Below are 23,630 nucleotides of genomic sequence, written 5' to 3' on the forward strand. Positions count from 1 at the left end.
GGGAAGGGAGGAGCGATAAATTGGGAGATTGGGATTGACATATACACACTACTATATATAAAATAGATAACTAATAAGGACCTACTGTATAGCACAGGGAACTCTACTCAATACTATGTAATGACCTATATGGGAAAAGAATCTAAAAAAGAGTGGATATATGTGTATGTATAAATGATTCACTTTGCTGTACAGCAGAAACTAACACAACATTGTAAATCAACTATACTCCAATAAAAATTATTTTGAAAAAAGAAAAAAAAAAGAACGATGTTTACAGTTATGGGTCCTGCACTGCCAGCCCTGGGCACCAGACCCCACGTGTCAGGGATGCCTGGATGATCTTTAACGTGTGTGTGTGTGTGCACGCGTGTGCGTGCGTGTGTGTGTGTGTGCAGGAAGTGAGACCCTCTAAAGGGCAGGACCTGGTGCAGGGGTTGCTCTGGCTTGGATCATAGGCAGCGCTATTCATGACAGTGTTGAGAGGATGGCAGCTGCTATATAAAAGGCCATTTGCCTAAGAAGCAGAGTGACCATGACATTCTTCCCAGACTGGTTCTGTGGTCCTGCTCATTGCTTAGTCTCGCTTTACTCCTTATTTATGGGCTTGTCTCCCACCTTCCTGACAATCCTTGTTGTTGGATATCCATTCATACACGTGGACACTTTACTACCTAAATCCACCAGGGTTTTGCACAGGTTCTGTAACATCTCAATATTCCATTGATACGACAGGCACTTTTGAATTTGTTAGATCACAAAATCCAAGTGACTGCAGGTTAGATCAGCTAGATCAGCTAGAAAGTTTCTCTCTCCTTTTCCTTCCAGGTAAATAGGTGTGGAGAAAGAAAATCTCCCTGGAATTTTTCTGTGTTTCCATAGCCTTTTAAGACTCTTCAGAGGATTTTGATATGTAGCCATTTGTCTAGTTAATTGCCCTGATTTGAAAGAGTACTATATTTTCTTATCTTCCCAGGTGGGCCAAATATAATAGTTACATCTCTTGAGTAGGTCCCTAGGCTAAGTCGAAGGTGTCTTGAAGACAGGAGTGCCAGCTCCCTAGATATTTGCATTTCAAAGAGGAATGGCCCCCAAGAGGCACATGAAAAGATGCTCAACATCATTAATTATTAGAGAAATGCAAATCAAAACTACAATGAGGTACCATCTCACACCAGTCAGAATCACCATATTAAAAAGTCTGCAAATAAGTGCTGGAGAGGGAGTGGAGAAAAGGGAACCTTCCTACACTGTTGATGGGAATTTAAGTTGGTGCAGCTACTGTGGAAAACAGTATGGAGTTCCTCAGAAAACTAAAAATAGAATTACCATATGATCCAGCAATCCCACTCCTGGGCATATATCCAGACAAAGCTATAATTCAAAAAGATACACACACCCCTATGTTCATAGCAGCATTATTCACAATAGCCACAACATGAAAACAACCTAAATGTCCATCGACAGATGAATGGATAAAGAAGATGTGGTACATATATACAATGGATTACTACTCAGCCATAAAAAAGAACGAAATAATGCCATTTGTAGCAACATGATGCAACTACTAATTATACTAAGTAAGTCAGAAAGAGAAAGACAAATACCATATGACATCACTTATATGTGGAATCTAAAATATGACACAAATGAACCTATCTATGAAACAGAAACAGAATCATGGACATAGAGCACAGACTGGTGGTTGCCAAAGGGGAGGGGAGTGGAGGAGGGGTGGAGTGGGAGTTTGGGGTCAGCAGATGTAAGCATTTATATAGAGAATGGATAAACAACAAGGTCCTACTGTATAGCACAGAGAACTATATTCAATATCCTATGATAAACCATAATGGGAAAGAATATACAAAAAAATAATGTATACATGTGTATAACTGAGTCACTTTGCTGTACAGCAGTAATTAACACAACATTGTAAATCAACTATACTTCAATAAAAAAAAAAAAAAGGAATGGCCCCTGGAACTTAGAGAGTTCTCAAGGTCACAAAAGCAGGGACACCCAGGCTATCAGGCTTCTGGAGAGATTTATTTCCATAGTGGGACGAGGGACCTGACACTCATCACATCACCTCAGAGGTAAGACTGTTCCAAGAGGGATGGATGAACTTACTATTTACTATGAGGTATTTAATATGAAATCTCTCCCTGATCCAGAATACCAGCGTGCATATTCAGGATAAATTTAATAACAATAAATATTAACAACCATGAGATATAGGCAGGGTCGGTCAAGTGTGTTTTCAGACCCCTACATGAAAATAACAAGGAGTGGGGTTGGTGGTGAAGGGCAAGAGGAGTGGGAGTCGTGATTTATTTATTTTGGCCATGCCCTGCAGCTTGTGGGATCTTAGTTCCCCGACCAGGGATTGAACCCAGGCCCTCGGCAGTGAAAGCGCTGCGTCCTAACCACTGGACTGCCAGGGAATTCCGCGCATCATGATTTTTAATCAGGAACATTCTTGAACCTTATCCCAAATCAACTGAATCAGAATCTCTCGGTATGGGACCCTAAAATCTGCATTTCAATCAATACCCACCCCCCTTCCCAGTGATTCCTTTGCCTCCAAAATGCAAAAGAGACTAGATTAAGAAAACGTTTATATGAAGACAATGGCTCTCAACCTGAGATCTAGGACACTTGGAATTCCCTGGGTCCCTTTCTGCAAGTCCATGAGGTCAACACTCTTCTGATAAAAATACTCTGATGCTATTTGACTTTTTCTCTCTTATTCTCTTACAGGCCTACAGGGGAGCTTTTCAGAGACCACATGCTGTGTGATGACTTCGCTGCTCTGGCAGCTCACGGAAAGTGTATTAGGCACTCTTGTGTCCTAAAAAAATTCCCAGTGTTAATTTCTAATATGATAAATGTTGAGAGAGATAACCAACATAAATAGAGGCACTTTAGAATCCTCAATAAGGTTTAAGAATGTAAAGGAATCCAAGACAAATAAAGGTTTAACAACCACACTTCTAAGCTGTGTAGGACCTAGAGGTCCATCCTATCCAGAAGGCATTTGCACTCTGAGATTAGTTTAACCCAGTGAGCCTTTAATTCGTAAATATACTGGGGAAACACTTTGTAGATTAGAGCTGTTTAATGCCAGTGGGGTACAGGCATACTGCATTTTATTGCACTTCACAGATATTACATTTTTTACAAATTGAAAGTTTGTGGGAACCCTAGAAGTCTATCAGTGTCATTTTTCCAACAGTATTATTATTTTTTTAACATCTTTATTAGAGTATAACTGCTTTACAATGGTGTGTTAGTTTCTGCTTTATAACAAAGTGAATCAGCTATACATATACATATATCCCCATATCCCCTCCCTCTTGCGTCTCCCTCCCACCCTCCCTATCCCACCCCTCTAGGTGGTCACAAAGCACCGAGCTGATCTCCCTGTGCCATGCAGCTGCTTCCCACTAGCTATCTATTTTACATTTGGTAGTGTATATATGTCCATGCCACTCTCTCACTTTGTCCCAGCTTATCCTTCCCCCTCCCCATGTCCTCAAGTCCATTCTCTATGTCTGTGTCTTTATTCCTCTCCTGCCCCTAGGTTCATCAGAACCTTTTTTTTTTAGATTCCATATATATGAGTTAGCATACAGTATTTGTTTTTCTCTTTCTGACTTACTTCGTTCTGTATAACAGACTCTAGGTCCATCCACCTCACTACAAATAACTCAATTTCGTTTCTTTTTATGGCTGAGTAATATTCCATTGGGATTAATCTCCAAAATATACAAGCAGCTCATGCAGCTCAATATCAAAAAAACAAACAACCCAATCCAAAAATGGGCAGAAGACCTAAATAGACATTTCTCCAAAGAAGACATACAGACTGCCAACAAACACATGAAAAGATGCTGAACATCACTAATCATTAGAGAAATGTAAATCAAAACTACAATGAGGTATCACCTCACACTGGTCAGAACAGTATTATTTTTTAACTGAGGTAAGTACATTGTTTTTTTTAGACATAATGCTATTGCATACTTAATAGACAACAGTATAGTGTAAACATAACTTTTATATGCACTAGGAAACCAAGAAATTCGTGTGACCTACTTATTGCAATATTGACTTTATTGTGACAGTCTGTAACCAAACCCACAATATCCCCAATGTCTGCCTGTGCTCTGTCACCCCTTCACTTTCTATCGTCGAACAAAAGGATTAAAAACTCCGCACTCCTTTTCTGAAAGGTCACTATTTGCCTGGATTAGACTGAATGTTCACCAAAACTCATTGTGGTCAGTTTCAATGTGTTTGGTAATTTTTAACAACAATCAACCACTAATAACTTCTGTTTAACTCCACGTTAAGCAGAAAACCTTTATAGTTCAATCCTTATTAGACCACCTTTCCAAAATGCAGCAATTTCTTTCCTTAGAAGGTAAACAAAATATTCTTTAGTTTGTTCTTATTAATCCAGGATCTCTCAGTGTTTTAGGACACGCGTTTAGAACTCCAGTTCTTTTTTTTTTGGCCACACCGCAAGGCTTGTGGGATCTTAGTTCCCTGACCAGGGATTGAACCCACGCCCTGGCAGTGAAAGCATCTAACCACTGGACCTAACTGGACCATCAGGGAGTTCCCAGAACTCCAATTCTTATGCTGGAACATGACTGTAGAAGGCATAGATGAGTTGGTGGTGTACCGGAATGGAGCCATGGTTTTGGTCGGCTATGTTTTTCTAAATAGAATAGCTTGCTCTCTTATAATTTTCCCCTAAAAGCAACTTGAATTAGAATAATACCAACTTGATCTACTTTGTATTTTTCTATTATAAAATACTTTCACATCATTATAATCCATAAAACTTACTATATGCTCAGAATATATTCCCATCTACAGAGGGGTAAAGCGAGAATCAGTGGAGTTCATTAAAGCTTTTAGTTAGCTGAGTCCGGTATATTTTTAAATTTAAATTTAGTTTTTAAAAACTACGTTTTAAAAATTAAGCTCTTTCTCTAATCTACTTTTATTTGTAACATTTGAAATTTCTGAGCAATATTTTTTAAAAATATCATGCTAAACGCTAAGGAAATACAAACAAATATACTTTTCCATTGATTTAGGACAGATACTAAGATTCTAATGCGTATCTTTTTCTCTAATTCTGTTTGTTTTTAATTCGTTTTGCTTTTGGTTTGCTTTTGAAGGACAATACCTTTCTCCCCAAATTCTCAAGTAATGTTCAAGAAAAGTACTATCTGATGGTGAATGTACCTTTCTTCAGTAAATTATTACAGGATTATTCTCTTTATAAGACAGTGCATGCTGCTTACTTTTCAAAAGATATTATACATCCTACAGTAGTTTAAACTGAAAAGCATTTATGCTTCTATTAATGTTTCTCTTTCCAACTCCTCTCCAAGTTAACTTACAGAAGAAAAAAATTACTGACACCATCTCAAGCAAGGTTCCGATTCACGAGGTAACACTAATCCCTTAGGTAAAGAGTTCGAGTGTTCTCCAAACAGATGGGGGAATAAACATGGATCCTAAGTGAACAATGTCTCTGTTACTACAGGAGAGATATGTGACTTCCTTCACACAGCCTCTCCATCTTAACAGCAAATAATGAGAGAAACCGTTCCAAACAAAAGCAAGCCATTTCACCTACATGTAGACTTGGACAGTTAAGCTTTGAAATGGCAACTTGATTCCTAGACACTACCACATTCGCCCTATACACCACCATACTCACCATATACACTACCACAGTGCCCCCTTACACTTGCCAATGTGCGGCAAGGAAAATATATTACATACCTCGGTTTTCTAGATTACAGCAATGATTGCTGCTCCTACAGAGTCTGAGCTGGTGAGAGTTCTATGCTCAAAGGAAGGATCCTTGATATCACAGATTCCTTTATCCACATGAACAGAAATGGTCAACGTTTGGCACGGGGAAACCAGATGAAGCCTTTCTTTGTGGCTATACGTTCCACCCACTCCCATGTCTTGGATGCGCTGCTGCAGAGGGCTTTGAAAATCTGTGATGATGTAAAGGACATGTAAATGATTTGTCTGAATAGACTTAACACCAGAACTGGTCATCTATTAAAGTAAACTGGATAAGAAAACCCACTACTTATAGGCAGAGAAGACAGCAATTCACACAGTGTGATTTTAGAAGTACTGAAAGACTCTAATTCCAAAACACTTACCCAAGGTGCCACCATGGTATCTGAAATTTACACCATCAGAAAAACCACTACTTTGGGTTAAGGAAGTGTATCCCTAAGTGTGCTCTCCACGGAGCATTAATAGGTGTTATAGTAAGAAAAAAATATACACACAGACTTATATGTTCATTAATATTCATAAATGTGGGTAAATCTCAGGTTTAAATAAATAGCTGTCTTTACTGTCTAACTTACCCATGCTTGGAGAAACCACATAGTGTTCTGAATCTCCAATAATGGGACATAAATAAGTAGTATTTTCCAAACTTGATTGACCATGGGACACGTTTTTTTTTACAGTGTATCTTATTAGACTGCTTTTTTGTCTCCGATTAGAAAATGCAACTTTCCCAGATGACCCCTAATAGCATGCAAATGTCCTAACTAGATGGACAACTTATGAAGACATATCGTTCATGAATATTTGAGCCTGGATTTTTTTCTTCTATCAAAATAATTAGCTGCAGAGAACAGAAACTTGCAGTGACAAGAGATTTACATCTTGGTGTGACTGAAAAAGAACGGGTGATACCTAGAGGGTGCTGGAAGCAGGGGAGGAGTACTGGTGGGCAGGTAAACTCAGGTGCAGAGCTACCCAGTAAGAATTACTCCAAATCCCAGAGAGAGCAAAGAACGCATAATGTGGAGTTCAGAGAGCATGAGAGAGAATCACTAAACAGACTAAAATAGAAGTGAACAGGGAAAACAGTGGGCGGCATTAAAGGCAATTTCAGTTCATGGGAATCTTTTGCCTAAGACTACCCTTACCAGGAAAGAAAAATTTCACTATTTCTTATTTCCAGAGACAGCCAGCTATTCGAGCTCTCCCTGCCTGTAAGCCCTCCGAATGTAATCCTTTCTGCCTTCATCTATAAATGAGTATAATTACAGTGTGCAAAAAAGTGGAGACCTTCAGGAATACAAAGTTAATGCCTAACATTCAATACACTTTGACTTCTCCAAGGCTCTGAAGTTTAACACCACCCATATTTGAACTCCCCCCTTCTACGGAAAACGGGTTAACTTACTATTTTAAAACCATTCCTCAAAACCACACAATTTTAGATTCTGTATTTAGAATTTTCTCTTATAACAAGAGTCGAAGATTCACCTCCTAGGGGAAGCACCTATCTTCATTCCCCGTGGGATATTAGTTTCTACTGTAAAGTGAAGTTCTGGTCAAGACTCTGAATTTATATGTGAGCACCATTCTAATTTTAAATTTCTCAAATATTTGAAACGATGAGGGATTCGCTTGAGCCTAAAAGCAACTTTTCTACATTGCCTCTCATTATAACTGAAGATAGTTCAAAAGGCAGTGGTGATGGAGGTTTCATTTGGGAAATGAGCATATCACGTTAGCATCATATTCAACAAACACATGATATCTGTTGGGACTGTTACTTTGAACTGGATTCTTTTCCTGCTGAAGGAAAACTGTGTTTTGCCATAGCAAGAGTTTATTATTTCTTCCACCTACCTAATGTCACGTTTTCCACCTTAACACTCACAGTCAATGAAATATTTTTATGTGAGCGTTCTACTGCCTGTCAAAAGGTGCCATCTGCCTGTTATATGATGTGCTGAGATATTTGTACCTTATCAACTGTTAATTATCATAACAGCCTGCAACTTTTTTTTTTTTTTTAATTCAGTGCAGTTCTGGGTGTCTCGGCTTAGGTTAAAAGTGCCGGCTGACAGAACTACTCTCCTTTTACACTTACTACAGGTTCTCTGGATGCTGACAGAAACATTTTTTTTATGCTGATAAGTCAGGCTGTCCTGTTATCTAAAAGAGGAAAGAAGGCAGGCAAAAAAGTTAGGGAAATGAACATTTCCATGACTTCACCCAGGCCAGAAGGAAAGTAATAGTCCCATCTCTGAGGGGTCTAAGTGATATCTTATTCCCACACGATTTATTTTAAAATATTGAATTTGCTTGATGTTAAAAAAAAAGTATGCTGTTTTCTATTACTATAATAAATGATGTGACAAAGAGTAGCTTGTCCTTTTATATAAGTCCCTGATTAATCTCAAATCCTGTCTTTTCCACTTTTATTCCTCTTTGCCTATCTCCCACTGATTAGAATAATCCAATAAGGCTGGTTTATGACCACAAATCTCTGCAAAACCACAGGCACTGCTAGGGCTGGTGCACCTACAAGGTCACGTGTGATCAGTGAAGAGCCAGACTAGGGTTTCATGCAATTTGTGGGCAAGAAACAACTCCAGAACAAGGCAAAGGAGTTCTATGCAACCTTTGAGGAATTTTACGGCACAGAGGAATTTTTTGATTCTCGATAGCACTTGGCTGCTTTTACACAAAGCATGACATAAACAACTGTCTTAGGGCAGGCACACAGAAACCACCAACATCTCCATTCTGAAAGCTTTGCCAGTGGCATCACTGGAACATGGTTTCCAGAGCACACAATCGAAGGCACATAGAAATGTACCAACATGTTACAAAATAAGACAACCAACATTACCTTCAGGCCATTGACACCAAAATACTGCTCCAATCAAAATAAAGAAACAAGTTCATTAACATCGTTGCCTTTTTTTTTTTTAAACAAAAAGCAAAGCCAGCACTTGCCTCCAGGGTCTTCTCTTCCCCATTCCCACTCCATCCCTGACAAAGTCACAAACTTTCTCATATCTCATATCACCACTGGGTCCGAATCTCTGGTTACCAGGTTTCTTTCTGTTGAACGACCTAGGTTAGGATGTTCAGTTGGGAGAGCCCAAGCAGTATGAAGATGGAGCAACGACCCTCCGTGCTCTTCCCCGGGTGCCGTGGTATCAACTGGGTTCCAGTGTGACCTGCGGTGAATCAGAAGTCTCTCCTGGCGCCCCTCCAGCCTCAGGCTCTCCAGAGCTCCCCCTGCCCTAATTCTGGCAGGCGAGCCGATGAAGCCAGAATTGCTCTTATCAACTTCTTATTCTCCCTGCACAACTTCCTCACCCCACACCACACCTATACAAAGGGAGTCTTTGTGAGAAGGACCATGTACGCATTCACCAGGAAAAGCTTGGGGTCTCTGATTTAAACAGCAGTGGAGTAAGCCAGTACCCATCACCCTCATCCCAAATCCAAGTACAAAGCAGTCCTTCTTGCAAATACCTGTTTTGTGACTCCGCTGGGCCTCTGTATGCTCAGGCTCTGAACGTTATAGAATTTTGAGTGTTAACGTTAAAATAGTTTTCTCAATATGTAACTACTGTGGACATTATTCCTCGGGGAATTATAATTCTTATAAGACTAAGTCAAGCTCATTAATTGGTTATGGAATTTAGCAGACTAAAGTGTTTAAATCTGCTGTTGAGGGCATTTTTAAAGTCACGTCTGCGTTATTTTCCTTGTCTGTGAGAAGTAAGTACCATCATTAGCTAACTTTAAAAACAAGGAAAATTTGGGCAAAACTGTGTTAAGAAATATGGCATTTGCTGTCACTTTGCGACTCTGATTTTTAACAGTAATATTTTTCCTACTCTTTGGGATCCTACATCCAGGAGATGGTGACGGTGGGTGTGCCTGAAATACTGGGTGTCTCCAAGGATAGACAGGGAATAATGAACATAAAGTTCAGGAGAGTGGTTGCCCTGCGATGGGGGTGAGAGGTAAAGAGACCAAAGAAGATGGTGCGAGGGGCATCTATGGTATCAGTAATGCTGGGTGGTGGGTTCACAGATGTTTATTTTATTACTAGGCCTTTTACCTTCCATAATATTTATTGAATATATTTTTCTGTGTCAATTAAAACTACCATGTGCCTGATATTCAAATAAGACTGCCTGTTAATGCTTCCACACAACTATGCACCTTATGTTAAAAAAGATAATTCTTTATTAAAATGACCATACCATCCTCACATCCTATTACCACCTAAACACCAGAATAATGAAATGCTTTATTTTAGGGAACGTTAAGAAAAAAGAATGCCAGCTTCTAAAATAGAAGTTTTCCAATTACATCTGTTACTATTAACACATATTCTAACCTTAATCTCGCACACATGCCGTGATTATGGAGTGCTTTCTGACTCACTCTGCTTCTCTCAAGTTAAAACCTTCCTCGGGGACGTCAAACTCTTGGAGTTAAAAACCCTTTTGAGTTTGCATCTTTCTCAGCAGTCGGTGATTTTTTTAAAAATCCCAGTGAATGTCCTTTGCCTCCCTCCAAAAGGAGAGGGGTGGATACCAGGTTGTTTTTAAGATCTTCTGGCTCTAAACATCTCTGATTCTGTGACAGTCAAGGAGTGTTCGCTTTCTTTTCCAGCTTCTCTGCTCTCAAAGTATCGCTTCCTTCCCCATACAATCGAAGAAGAAGAAGACTGCTTGGAATTAGGAATTACTTTACTCCCTGACTTCTCACTTCTTTACTCTCCAGTGTGTCTAACCAGCAGAAGACCCCCTACGTCCTCCCGCCCCCTACACTCTCCGCTACAAACATGCACACACACACACACACACAGTATACACAGATCCTGGACTCACAGACTCTCCAGCTCACATTTAATACTGCTTCTACTGATCTGCTCCCCATACTCATTCCCCTGTCTGAATAATAACAACTAACATTCCTTGATCCCTTTTGCTATGTCTTGTGCTAAGAAGCTGACTTGGATTACCGGGTAATGAGTTCTTAGCCTTTGGGTTTTGGAGTCAGAGAGCCCTAGATTTGAATCTCAGCTTAGCCCTTTATTAGCTATGACACCTTGAGCAAAAAGACGTCACATCTCTGAGCCTCAGTTTCCACATCTGCAAAATGGGGATTATGCAAACAAAAATCTTACAGATGTTTACAAAGCGCTGCTAGAATAGAGACTGGCACACAGATTGTGGATAAATGACAGTTATTTCTGTAACTATTATTCACCTTCCTGACAGTGCTGCTACACTGGCCATTATTTCTAGGTTCTTCCTCCTCGGCGTCTCGCCCAAGGCTCTGATACTTGATTTTCCTGCCTCCCGCCTGGGTTTCGAATCCCTTCTCCTGACCCTTTGGTTCCTGGGCTTCTGTCTGATGCTCGTCACATGGGTGGTCTCTTAGAGTACTGCACCCTGAGGCCCACCTACCCTCTTATCTGAAAACACACTACTTACTTCATTCTATTTACTGTTTCTTCTTTTCCCCCCTTTTGCCAGTTCCACTGAGATATAACTGACATACAGCACGGGGGATGTTTAAGGTGTACAGCGTAATGATTTGACTTACATACATCATGAAATGATGATCACAGAAAGTTTAGTGATCACGCATCATCTCACATAGATACAAAATTTAAAGAAATTTAAAAAATAGTTTTTCCTTGTAAATAACTCTTAGGATTTACCCTCTGGACGATGTTCACAGATAACATACAGCAGTGTTAATTACGTTAATCATGTTGCACATTGCACCCCTAGTACTTATTTATTTTATAGCTGGAAGTCTGTGCCTCTCGACCCCCTCCATCTAATTCCTCCCCACGCTCCCACCTCTGGTAACCCCAAGTCTGATCTCTTTTTCTGAGTTTGTTTGTTCTTGAAGTCTAACTGACCTACACCACTACTTCTCTACGCTTCAACCATAATTACCTCTCCTGTCTAGCAAACCTCCCAGTCTTATTCTGAAGACTCCAGGTAAGACACCTTCATATAGGGTACCACTTAATCCACATACAAACCCTATGAAAACACAAGGTCTCTGCCACCTTCAACACATAAACTCTATCTCTGGTCCTAAGACAGCTTCTTCAACTCCCATCTTCTCCCAGTGGGATGGGGCACAAATCAAATCTGCTAATTCACGTGGCCTTTCTTAGCTGCAAGAGAGGCGGTGAAGTCTAATCTTTTTTTTTTTTTAATTTTATTTATTTATTTATTTTTGGCTGCGTTGGGTCTTCATTGCTGCACGCGGGCTTTCTCTAGTTGCAGCGAGCGGGGGCTACTCTTTGTTATGGTACGTGGGCTTCTCATTGTGGTGGTTTCTCTTGTTGCAGAGCACAGGCTCTAGGCACGTGGGCTTCAGTAGTTGTGGCACGCAGGCTCAGTAGTTGTGGCACACGGGCTTAGTTGCTCCGCGGCATGAGGGATCTTCCCGGACCAGGGCTCGAACCCATGTCCCCTGCATTGGCAGGCAGATTCTTATCCACTGCGCCACCAGGGAAGCCCAGTGAAGTGTAATCTTTAATTGGGTGGCCATAAACCCTGCTAAATTATTAGTATGAAAGAAAAGGAGAATGGATCTTAAGGACAACCAGCAATCTGCCCAAGGAAGGTAATCGTGTTTTCATTTTATATGAGGACACCGTGGCTCAGGGAAATGAAGAGGTCCCAGGAATTGAAATCAGGCTTATCAGACTCTAGAGCTACCGCTGAAGGTACTGTTTGGTTCTACCTGGTTCCCAGTGTTCACAGAGAATGGAGCTGCCTCCAGCACATTCTGTCTGGAGATTCGTTCCAACAGAAGGCCCTGATTTCCCCCCCTTATTCTAGCTAGAAGATGGAAGCAAACTCTTCTCTTCATTTATTTTAGCCACAACATGATTTTTATATACCCTAGTATATTGTTACTTCTCTTAACAATATTTACTAAGCAAGACACAATTTTGCCAAGTACTCACAGGAAAGAGTTCTTTAGCGCAAGGTTGCACAGGCTGTGTTCCTTACATAGCACAAAATATTTAAAATCAGTATTTAAACAAGGTTTCTGGAAAGCAATTTTAACTATCTCTGTGGCAAAAAACTACACACACAGACACACAAAATTTTAAAAGATCCTGAAATAAAAACACAGAAATTATTCATATTACTTAAAGGGAAAAAAAAATGTCGAGTTATTTGAATTATACATTCAAGTCATCCTTTTAATGTTTGCTTCAAACCCACATTGTTCTGTTTTTCAACACTGAGAAAACTACCATTTGGTGTTCTTCACAGACACACATGCCTGGACTTAGAGTTAATGAAGAGCTTCCGTGCTGAGTTTTTTTTTTTTTTGGTGGGGGGGAGTGGGGTTTAATATCATTCTGTTTCTCTCAAGGCTGTATTTAATATTAGAGATCAATAATCACATTATCATGTGCTGATAGATGCCTCTAACACAAATAATTCTCTCAAGGATTTGGAAACCCTCATGGAAGGCATTTCACATTAGTTATTAATGGCTGGCTAAAGGAGGGTGGTTTTCAATTTGCATATGGCATCATCTCATCCTCTTACCAGGATAAATACTACATTAATCAGGGTGGGCTCTCTGCTTAACAAATAATCCCATCTCAGCGGGTTAAGACAGCAAAAGGACACTTTTCACTCACATTTCCTCATAGTTAAGGGTGGTAGGAGGGCTCCACTTTACATGGCCATTCAGATACAGCCCCCTTCTCGCCTGGGGCTCCACTCTCCAGGTTCCAGAAATTCTCTCCATCCTGCCCATGAGTGGAGAAAGAGCGGAGGATGTTGGGTAGGTGGGAGTCTTTTGAGAGGCCAGTTCTAGAAGGCATACCACATCCTATTGGCTGGCACTCAGTGGCAGGACCACATCTAACTGCAAGGGAGCTTGGGAAACGTAGTGATGTGTCCAGCAGGTAGAAGATTAGAAGGAAATGGGTTTAGTGAGCACCTAACCACCAAACATCGCTGAGTCTCTGTCACAAATACCAAAAGAAATTGCTAGGCCAGGAAAAAGAAAAAAAAAAAAAAAAAAAACCTCCCTCCCACCAAAAAAAAAAAAAAAACCTAAAGAAACCCCCAGGCTGTTCACTTTAAAAGTTGTTTTTTTTTTAATTAATGATGATACAGTTAAAAATTATGACCTTTTCTTTATACTAGCAAATCTAGTGAGAGGAACAGGTGTTCTAAATTCAAGTCAACTTTTATAAGTTATTTACAAACAGCTGTCTGAAATCAAGTCTTTTTTTATTGTGGTAAAATATTCACAACATAAAATTTACCATTTGAACCATTTTTAAGTGTACAGTTCAGCGGCATTAAGTAGTTGCTCGCATTGTTGAGCAACTACTACCACTATCCATCTCCACAGTTTTTACATCTTCCCAAGTTGAAACTCCGTACCCATTGCACACTAACTCCCCATTCCCCTTCCCTCAGCCCCTGGTAACCACTATTCTACTTCCTGTCTCTGTGAATTACACTAGTCTAGGCGCCTCATATAAGTGAAATCATACAGTATTTGTCCTTTTCTGTCCAGCTGACTTCACTTAGCATAATGTCTTCAGGTTCATCCAAGTTGTAGCACTGTCAGAATTTCATTCCTTTTCAAGGTTGAATGATATTCTGTTGTACGTATAGACCATATTTTGTTTATCCACTCATCAGTGAACATGTGGATTGTCTCCACCTTTTGGCTATTGTGAATAAGACTGCTATGAACATAGCTGTACAAATATCTGTTCGTTTGCTTTCACTTCTGGATCTATACCCAGAAGTGGAGTTGCTGCATCATTTGCTAACACTATTTTTTGAGGAACTGCTCTACTGTTTTCCACAGGGGCTGTAAAGTCATAATAGTTTTTGAAGACAAATTTGTGACTGGCTTCTACAAATGGCTGTAATGACTCCTTTGTAAAGGAACAGTCCCTATTAAAAAGTTCCCTGGATTGGGGGGGGGTTTATGTGTTTTCAATTTAGCTCTTTAAGAACTAGAATATTTTAATTTCACTTTTCCTTTTGCCACTAAGTAATAAAATACATTGAACAGTTAGTTGTATTCTCTGGGAGGTATAAAGAATAGGAATTTGATACCAAAATGTGTGTTGAAAGCTCTGTCCTATCTCTAATGTGACACTGGTATCTAATAGATTTCCCAGAAATGATGGGACTAGTCTATCACACCATGACTAAAAATTAATCTGAGAAAATCTCTGCAGCACTGTAAATTTTAACTTCCAATTAACAGTTAAAACCTGACTGCAACACCATTTAAGACTTGATATCATCAACTGAGCTCTTCCCCTGCTGCCCCCTCTGACAATCACCTGGATAACTTTATATTTTGTCTTCTCCAGATTTTTTTCTATAGTTCATTTCGGCATAAGTATTTAAAAAATTAACTAGGGTGATGAAAACCTGAGTGCCTTCCAGGAGTTTAACCTGAACAGCAAGGGGTACTGGATGTTTGGATTTGATTTTATTCTCTCTGCCAATTTAGTGTTTCTGAGTATAGGTACTGTCAAAATTCAAAGATACTATGAAAATGAAAAGCAGGTACTGTGGAAATGAGAGTGCATTTGAACTAAACCCTTAACAGGGAGATTGATTTGGAAATCTTTGGTTCCTTAATAATATGATTTTTAACTCAACTATTTCATCACAGACAGATGATGGTACGGTAATATTCTAGGTTTCAAAAAATATCTGCAAGTTAAGCTTTTCCAGGAAGAAAGGCTGGAAAATGACACTGGGTACAAGGTTTGTTGGCAGATTATGATATTTGACGGTAGGACATCATAAAAGACATCTCTTACCCCTTCTTGTCTGCCTATTATCAGGGCTAGTAGATTTCGGGGCCAGTTCTGAAGCATGTTTATTTTAATTTTTTTTTTAAAGATTTTGGCCTCACTGCCCAGCATGTGGGAATCTCAGTTCCCCGACCAGGGATCAAACCTGTGCCCCCTGCATTGGAAGTGCGGAGTCTTAACCACTGGACCGCCAGGGAAGTCCCTATTTTAATTATTTTTAAATAGGATAGCATTTGGTGCTTAACCAACAGGAGCGCTTACATCACGTATGATGTGAAATGGAATTATAGGCTATACTCAAATGCCATACACTATCAAGGTTTTTCAATGTTGTACCTTGAATTTGCATGGATTTCTCTCCCTGTGTTTGAACACACGTATTCACAATAGTTTGATAAAGTTCCTGAAATAAAACTCCTACCTATTAATTTGACGTTTCCTTGAAGCTACTTCTTTCAAAGAGAAATAAAATCTAGAGTAGTTTCTCTTTGACACTATCTTTTTAAGGTGTAAAGCCCTAGAGAGAAGAGCCTGCATGTGAAATCCATCACAAATCTTGCACAATGGGTGTAATGTGGACAGTGGAGAATTTAGTAACTTCCATAAAGGAAAACTGAAGTCATTTTTTAACATGAATCTTGCGTATAATTTCATGTCTGGCACCATGGACTAGTAAACTACATAACATTGTAAATAATGGACTTTTAGGCCTCACCTTAACAACCATCGTCAGGTACACATTTATAAGGCTTCAGGGTTGCCGTACAGGCAATCAAAGTGGCAGGCAGCACTGAAATCACTTTAGAAGTTTCCCCTGACCCATCTATTCATTATCCAATCTCAGTATGAGCCCCAGTCATTCTTAGGAATATTCAACTGTCCCAATACTCATGCCCCTGGAGTTCTTAACCTGTACATTTATTCTTGTCTCTCCCACTCCTGGGCGCTATTTTTATCCCCTTCCCTGTTCTTAGGATTAAAGCAGCCATCATCTTTAAGGACCACTGCTTTCCCAGTATTTTCTCCCTGCCTATCCCTTACCAACCAACTTCTCATACTTTTACCCTCCTTGTAAAACAAAAACAAACCCCCCACCCCTTATTTCCTTTTCTCCTCTTTTTCTCACTTAAATATATTAATGTATTTCCTGGCATCCTATGGAAGTTCCCTGCTCTCTGCTAGGAGGGCAGGTGCTGTGACATCACCAAACTGGGTTCTAACCCCGGCCTTGCACAAGGCACTTCTCTGTTTTCTTATCTGTAATCAGAGGAGAAATTGATCCTAACACATATAGATAGTTCTAAAAATTAAGATAACAGAGGCAGGCATCTAGAGCAGCAGAGGAGGCCTCAGGAAACATCTTCTATTATTTTTATTACTCTTTTTAAATGACTTCCTTTCAAATGACACCTGGAGGTTCTTCCCATTTGAGTACTCAACTTCTTTTTCTCAGAATTCAGGATAAAATTAATTAAATACACTTAAACACTTAAATTCTGTCCTGCGGCAACGGCTCCTAGCACGTGTTTCTTAGGCTGACTCACAGGTATTCAAATAGGCTATTTGTCACATGAAGTGCTGGGGCCAGTGCTTATAGTAGAGACTCTAATTTTAAAAATGAGAAGCCTCAGGCCCAAGAATATGAAACAATGAAGCAATAAACTGACGCCAAACATTGTGAATTTACTAAAGACCACCTAATTGTACACTTTAATATGTATAAAATGGTAAATGTTATGTGTATTTTACCACAATTAAAAAAAAAATCATCTGGAAGGAAAAAAAGGCATAAACCGAGAGTTGCCTGTATTCAGGATGGTTATGTAAATCCTGTTCGTGCCACCCAGTTGCCAGTGCACACCCTCTGACTTGTTATCCCCGAAGGAAACTAAAATAGCTACTAAAGCCTCCACGCTGCAGGCTTTTCCGTGGAGAACTGAGATCTGGGGAAAATGCAGCGGCTTCCTTTCTGCCTGGGGGGATCCAGCCCCTAGTCCTTTTGACTCAGCCGCACTAGAAAGAGAAGAGAAACCTCTCCTTCCAGGATATTTGGCGGCTGCCTACAACAGACCTGCGCCCAGGAAGTGGGTTCTCAGCCCAGCCGCTGAGCGGATCCTGAGGCTACACGCCTTCTGCCCGCTCAAGGGTAGGGCCAGGCCGCCGGAGCCTGGAGCTCAGACAGCCCGGAGGCGGGCGGGGCAGGGGCAGTGGCAGGGGCTGGGGCCCGCTGGGCGTGGCCTAGGGCCGAAGGCGGGGCCTGGCAGGAACCTCCTGGGCGTGGCCGAGTCTAGAGGGATCCGACTGGCGCCTGGCGGGCGCGGCCTAAGGAAGGGGTGGGGCGTGGCCTAAGGAAGGGGTGGGGCGTGGCCGGGGCCCTTGGGATGCGGCCCTGGGGCCCGAGGGCGGGGAGAACACTAGACCGAAAGGTGAAGTGGGCGGAGACAGGGGGGACGTCAAAGGCCCAGTTCCTGCGGAGGGTCCCCGGGGAGAAGGCGGCGCGCAACGAGTGGAGGGAAGGCGCCCAGGAGCCGGAGCGGGCGCGGGAGCTGTGGGCCCGGTAGGAAGAATGGGGTCGCTGCCGAGCTGGGCGCGTTAACTCCTGCAGGGACCCCGGCGGAGGTCCGCCCTGGGAAGGAGTCTTAAAGCAGTCCCTAAGGCTTTGGCTTGTTGCTGCCTTTCTCCTGGCGCTCGGGGGGAGCTGCAAAGACGGGGATCGTGAGGCTGCGAGGCCTGGGAGGCTGGCCTGGCTTGCAGCTGGCTGGTTGCCCCGAAGTCTAAAGTCCTGCAAAGGCTGGCTTGAAGCCCGAGGCTCGGAGTCCGGCGCGGAGCGTGGCCCGAGGGCCCCGCGTGGCTCGAGCTCAGGGCTGCTCGACAGAAATGCTCCGGGGTCGTCGTTGGGCCGCTGTGCTGGGATGATGCGGGGCGGGGCGGGGGGCATCTACTCCACGCTTGTTCTCTTCTAATAAGCTTTGAAATCATACCTCTAAGCCTTGGGCCTCAGCTTTCCCCTTGATTTTACCGTCATGGTCCTTCTATCGTAAAGGTATTCCAAATACACTTGGGTGCGGATATGATCATGGTATTTACAGCCACGATGTGACATTTGTGAAGACACCTCAGGTGCAGTGACACCTGGGGCGGGGGGTGCGTTTAGAGAACTAACTCCTTGGGGGAACACACGAGTCTATTCGTCCTTAAATCACCTCTCCAGTGGAGGAAACTGACAAGCATTGACTCCTTTCCTAAAGGACTGTCACATTCACTGTCATATAGAATAAACGTCAGTAAGAAAAGAGCCCTAAGACTTAGGACTTGGCCGGTTACATTTTATTTTACATGGGCAGTAGGGGTGTACAGCAGTTATCCTGAAGGTCTGATGTAATTCCAGAATTAAGCAACCCCCCCCCCAAAAAGAAACAGTGCACAGGGCAAAGAGAAAGCGATCAGACAACTTGCTGACTGTTGATAACAAGATAGCAACTTAATTTTAAAGAGGATAATTTGAACAAAGAACTCAGAGTGCTACTTTGTGAAATTCTGTATTCATTCGTGGAGACTAGATGTTGCTTTATTGTTATAAAAGTGACTAAAATGTATGCAATGTAGATTTTTGGAAAAGAATAGCAAAATACGTTTTATTTCCATTCCTTGATCTTAGAATCATAATAGAAAGGCCCAAGCCTATATTTTTTGACAGTTAGTAAAAGCTAATCACCAGGGGTCTTCTCTGAGCTCTGTACATGCTAATACTAACTTAAGACAATTTGCAGTGTGCATAGTTAAATTTTGACCCAGACAGGAGCAAAGAACAACAGATCATTTAGAGTCTTGAATAGTCTATGCCAGTGTACTTGCTGCCTTCTCAGTTGGGGCTTGGCCCTGAGATCCCTGGGATTATAGTAGGTAGAGGGCCCCTATGTAAGGCTTGCAGAGGTTGCTCTCAGAATTAAGCCTGAAGACAAAATAATGAACTACAGAGAATGGGAGGAGCTACTGAAAATAGAATGGAAAATGTCCATTCTTGCTTCCATATGCTTTAAAGTGTTACTATCTGAGGAATCTTTCATCCTTCTCAAACGTCTTAAATACCCCAGTGAACCATACAGTAACATTGCAGAGAAGTCCTTAAGCTGTGTTCTGCTCTATGAACTTCACTGTTAATAGGAGAACGTGAGATGGTTGTTGAATATGTTTTTCATATGCCAAACATGACCTCGTTCTTCTGTACTCAGTGGTTCATGTTTTTCTAAAAAAAAGTTTCATTTAAAAAAGCCTTCTGATTCATAGATGTCCCCCCCTCACTTAAATAAAAAAAGGAAGAAGAAAAATAAAATATCTGCTCCCACCTAGTCACCTGGCTCCCACCTCTGTCCCCTTCCAATGAGGCATGGCCATGTGACTTTCTCTGGTCAATGAAATTTAAGTGGAGTGACCTGTGTCACTTCCAGGTGGAAGCTTTAAAAGCCAGTGAGAGGTGCGCCCCACTCTCTTTCCCTCTGCCAGGGTGACCACCAATTTTCTAGATAGTGGTGTTCTGTTGGCCTGGGTCATGGAATGAAGACAATCAGAAGAGCCCCCATCACTCTGTGTTAGACATATAGTGTAAGCCAGAAATCAGCCTCTGTTGTGTTTAGACCCCAGGATTTGGGGACTTGTTTGTTAAAGCAGCGTAACCTAGCCTATCCTGACTAAGACACTCAGAGTCTGAGCCACACGTCTCCAAGAATTACTGGTCTCCTTGGGAGCCTAAAAGAGGGAGGATGATATAAGAAGTGTGCTGTTGTGACCACTGTCCCTCTTACTGTGTGGACTTATTTCCAGAATGCTCTGGAACATCGTGGTTTTAATCAAAGGTGGAAAAAATGGCATTTAGATGTTTAATTATATTCTGTAAGGGCAGCCAGTATTAAAGTGTAAAGTACATAAAGGTTCAATGTCCATAAAGGATAGGAATTAAGGCTCTCATTTTCATTTCGAAAAACACTATCTGGCTGTCTGTCTGTCTACCTATCTATCTACCTATATTTAAAGTTTTCCAACTTCCCTGGTGGTGCAGTGGTTAAGAATCCGCCTGCCAATGCAGGGGACACGGGCTCGAGTCCTGGTCCCGGGAGATCCCACATGCCGTGGAGCAACTGAGCTTGTGCGCCACAAGTACTGAGCCTGCACTCTAGAGCCCGTGAGCCACAACTACTGAGCCCATGTGCCACAACTACTGAAGCCCGCATGCCTAGAGCCTGTGCTCTGCAACAAGAGAAGCCACCACAATGAGAAGCCTGTGCACCACAACAAAGAGTAGCCCCTGCTCGTCGCAACTAGAGAAAGCCCGCGCACAGCAATGAAGACCCCATGCAGCCAAAAATAAGTAAAATTTAAAAAATAAAACAAAATTTTCAGCATCCTTCCAAGTTTTCCAATATAAAGGAAAGTTTATGGATTCGTTGTTAAGACACACAATTCTTTCCAAATGTAGTTGTATCAGTGGATGCATTTCAGAAATTATTTTGTCATCAAGGGATACTTGAAATGAATCATCCAAACCTACCATTGACTAATATCTAATTTTTTTTTGAAAGCAGCTTCAAAGAGTACTTTAAATATGATTTCTTGGCTTTCTTATTTTGGATCTAAGAGGATCAGACCTAGGTTTTGCTCTCCACATCCTGGAAGCAATGTGTTCCCTCTTTTCCTCTGACTTAAACGAAGTGAAGCAGGAGCATTTTGCTTAGGGCAGAGCCGTGCTGCATTCTTAGGGCTGTTGGCTATAAATCCACTCTCCCTAGAGGTTAACAATCAAAGTTCTCCCCCTCTCTTACTCAGACGAGTGATATGATGATGATAAATTGCTTGGACATGACTGCCCCGAGCTCTGGTGTGATGAATTAATGTTGTTCAGGGCACAACCAAAGACTCTCCATTGTCTGTCGACAACATTGAATGTTGGCAGTTTTCATAAGTAGCTTTCTGCCAATTTTGGTCTCTGCTTTGCATATTAAATTCTCTGTTTTCACAGGTCATGGTTCTTAGTTCTTAATCATCTCTGTCTTCCCCTGAATTCACTTAGCTAATCAACCTTTTGTTTTTTCCTGTTCCTAGCCACTAAAAGGCTGAGCTATTCTCACAGTTGTGTTCAGTAAACATTGAGTCTTTCTTCACGGAAACTGTTAAAATAATAATTATTAGTCCTTTCCACTAAATCCAGAGTAATAATAGCTTATCTTGCAATGGCTTAATTGGGTAATGATTTAGTGTTTGAAAAGCACTTTGAAGAGACTCTTGGTAAATATTATGAATTTAATGCTCTGTTGTATAATTGAAAGTCCACTGCAACCACAAAATCCTTAGTATTATTGTGTACCAACAAAGGTGTGTTTCTTAATATTGCTTACTATTTTCAAAACTGTATATGTATTGATTTTTGAAATATTTAAAGTATTTTCATACACTCTCAAAGTTATCAGGTGTATACTGTCACATTTCTAGGTCTTATGTACCACATTCCTTATGTCTCTGAAAAGTTAGATGTCATTAGTCTTGGACTCTAATAAAAGCTTGGAGGAAATATGAAGTGGATTCCCCAGTTCAGGGGTACTTCACATCATACAGCTGCCACATCTGTTGTGTGTGGTATCTGCTACCTTTTCAGCAAGCTTTCCTATTAAGCCCTGACAAATCACTGCAATAATGACTTATTTACTCTGAGTTCATACGCTGAGCTGTCACCTCATTGGCATCAACATTTGTCAAAAAGGATTAGATTATATTGCATATGCCCAGCCAGACCCTTCGACAGATTTTCTACTCACTTTATAGACCCAGAGCCCCCTGGTTTAATTAAAGGCCACTTCCGTGGCTTGGACTACACAACCTCTATTACTGACTGTATTAGTTTGCTAGGGCTGCATAACGAAATATCACAGGCTGGGTGACTTAAACAACAGAAATTGATTTTTTTCATCATTCTGGAGGCTAGAAGTCCAAGATCAAGGTGTTGGTAGATTTGGTTTCTTTTGAAGCCTCTCTTTTTGGCTTGCTGATGACCTCCTTCTCCCTGTATCCTCATGTGGTCTTCTCTCTGTGTCCTAACCTTTTCTTATAACTACACAAAATAGTCATGTTAGATTAGGACCTACCCTAACAAACCCATTTTAATATAATTATCTCTTTAAAGACCCTGTCTCCAAATACTGTCACATTCTGAGATACTGAGGGTTAGGACATCAACATAAGAATGTTCGGAGGGGGTACAATTCAGCCCGTCATACTAGCCTACAATAATAATGGCCTCTAGAAACTATCATTTTGGGAGGTTTTTTTTTTTAATCAAATTTGAGCAATCAAGTGATAACTACAAATCTTTTGGAAGGTCTACTCAGTTCAGGAACTTCTTCTTAACATTACTTGGAGGAGAGCTTTATGCTTATGACTTATAAGATTGAACTAATTAGATAAAAATCAAAGCAACATTATTAAATGAATTCAATTGGGTTGGCCAAAAAGTTCATTTGGGTTTTGCTATGTTATTGACAAGCCCGAACGAACTTTTTGGCCAACCCAAATATATGGTTTATTAAGCTGTTAACCATAAAATGCACGTAAGCAAGTATATCTTGCTGTCTGAACTATATCATCCAAATATTTGTGATGACAACTCACAAATGTTTCTTACCTAAAATATCCTCTCTGAATCAAAAAAGTGCCATGACTAGTGTGCATACTTATGCCATCAAAAAGGGCAACAGGATATAAAATACACTCTGGTCCTATCGCACATCTTCTCCCGAGAGGGTGATATCTTGTGCTCCCGCTGTTCGACGTGTTCTGAATTCCTGCCTCCATATTATCAACTGAAAATGTCTGTGAAAGCCAAAGAGTCTCTGAAGAAAGATGATGAGCCCAAGAGGAAGACAGATAAGCTCTTAAATCTGAAGAAATATCGGGA

The 23,630-nt window shown here is 41.0% G+C and overlaps 1 protein-coding gene and 1 long non-coding RNA gene across 2 annotated transcripts in view; both read left to right on the forward strand.

Moving 5' to 3' along the window:
- Positions 1-23,630, forward strand: part of LOC309656462 — a 1,106,578-nt gene that overhangs the window by 998,138 nt on the left and 84,810 nt on the right. The window lies entirely within an intron of this gene.
- The window catches only part of PTER (phosphotriesterase related), a 66,985-nt gene continuing 61,462 nt past the window's right edge, over positions 18,108-23,630 (forward strand). Inside the window, exon 1 of the mRNA XM_082452961.1 lies at positions 18,108-18,245. The gene's annotated coding sequence lies outside the window, so the exon portion shown is untranslated. The remainder of the gene's footprint in view (positions 18,246-23,630) is intronic.

This window comes from Balaenoptera physalus, assembly GCF_965194825.1.
Source record: "Balaenoptera physalus genome assembly, chromosome: 2".
Lineage (NCBI taxonomy): Eukaryota > Metazoa > Chordata > Mammalia > Artiodactyla > Balaenopteridae > Balaenoptera > Balaenoptera physalus.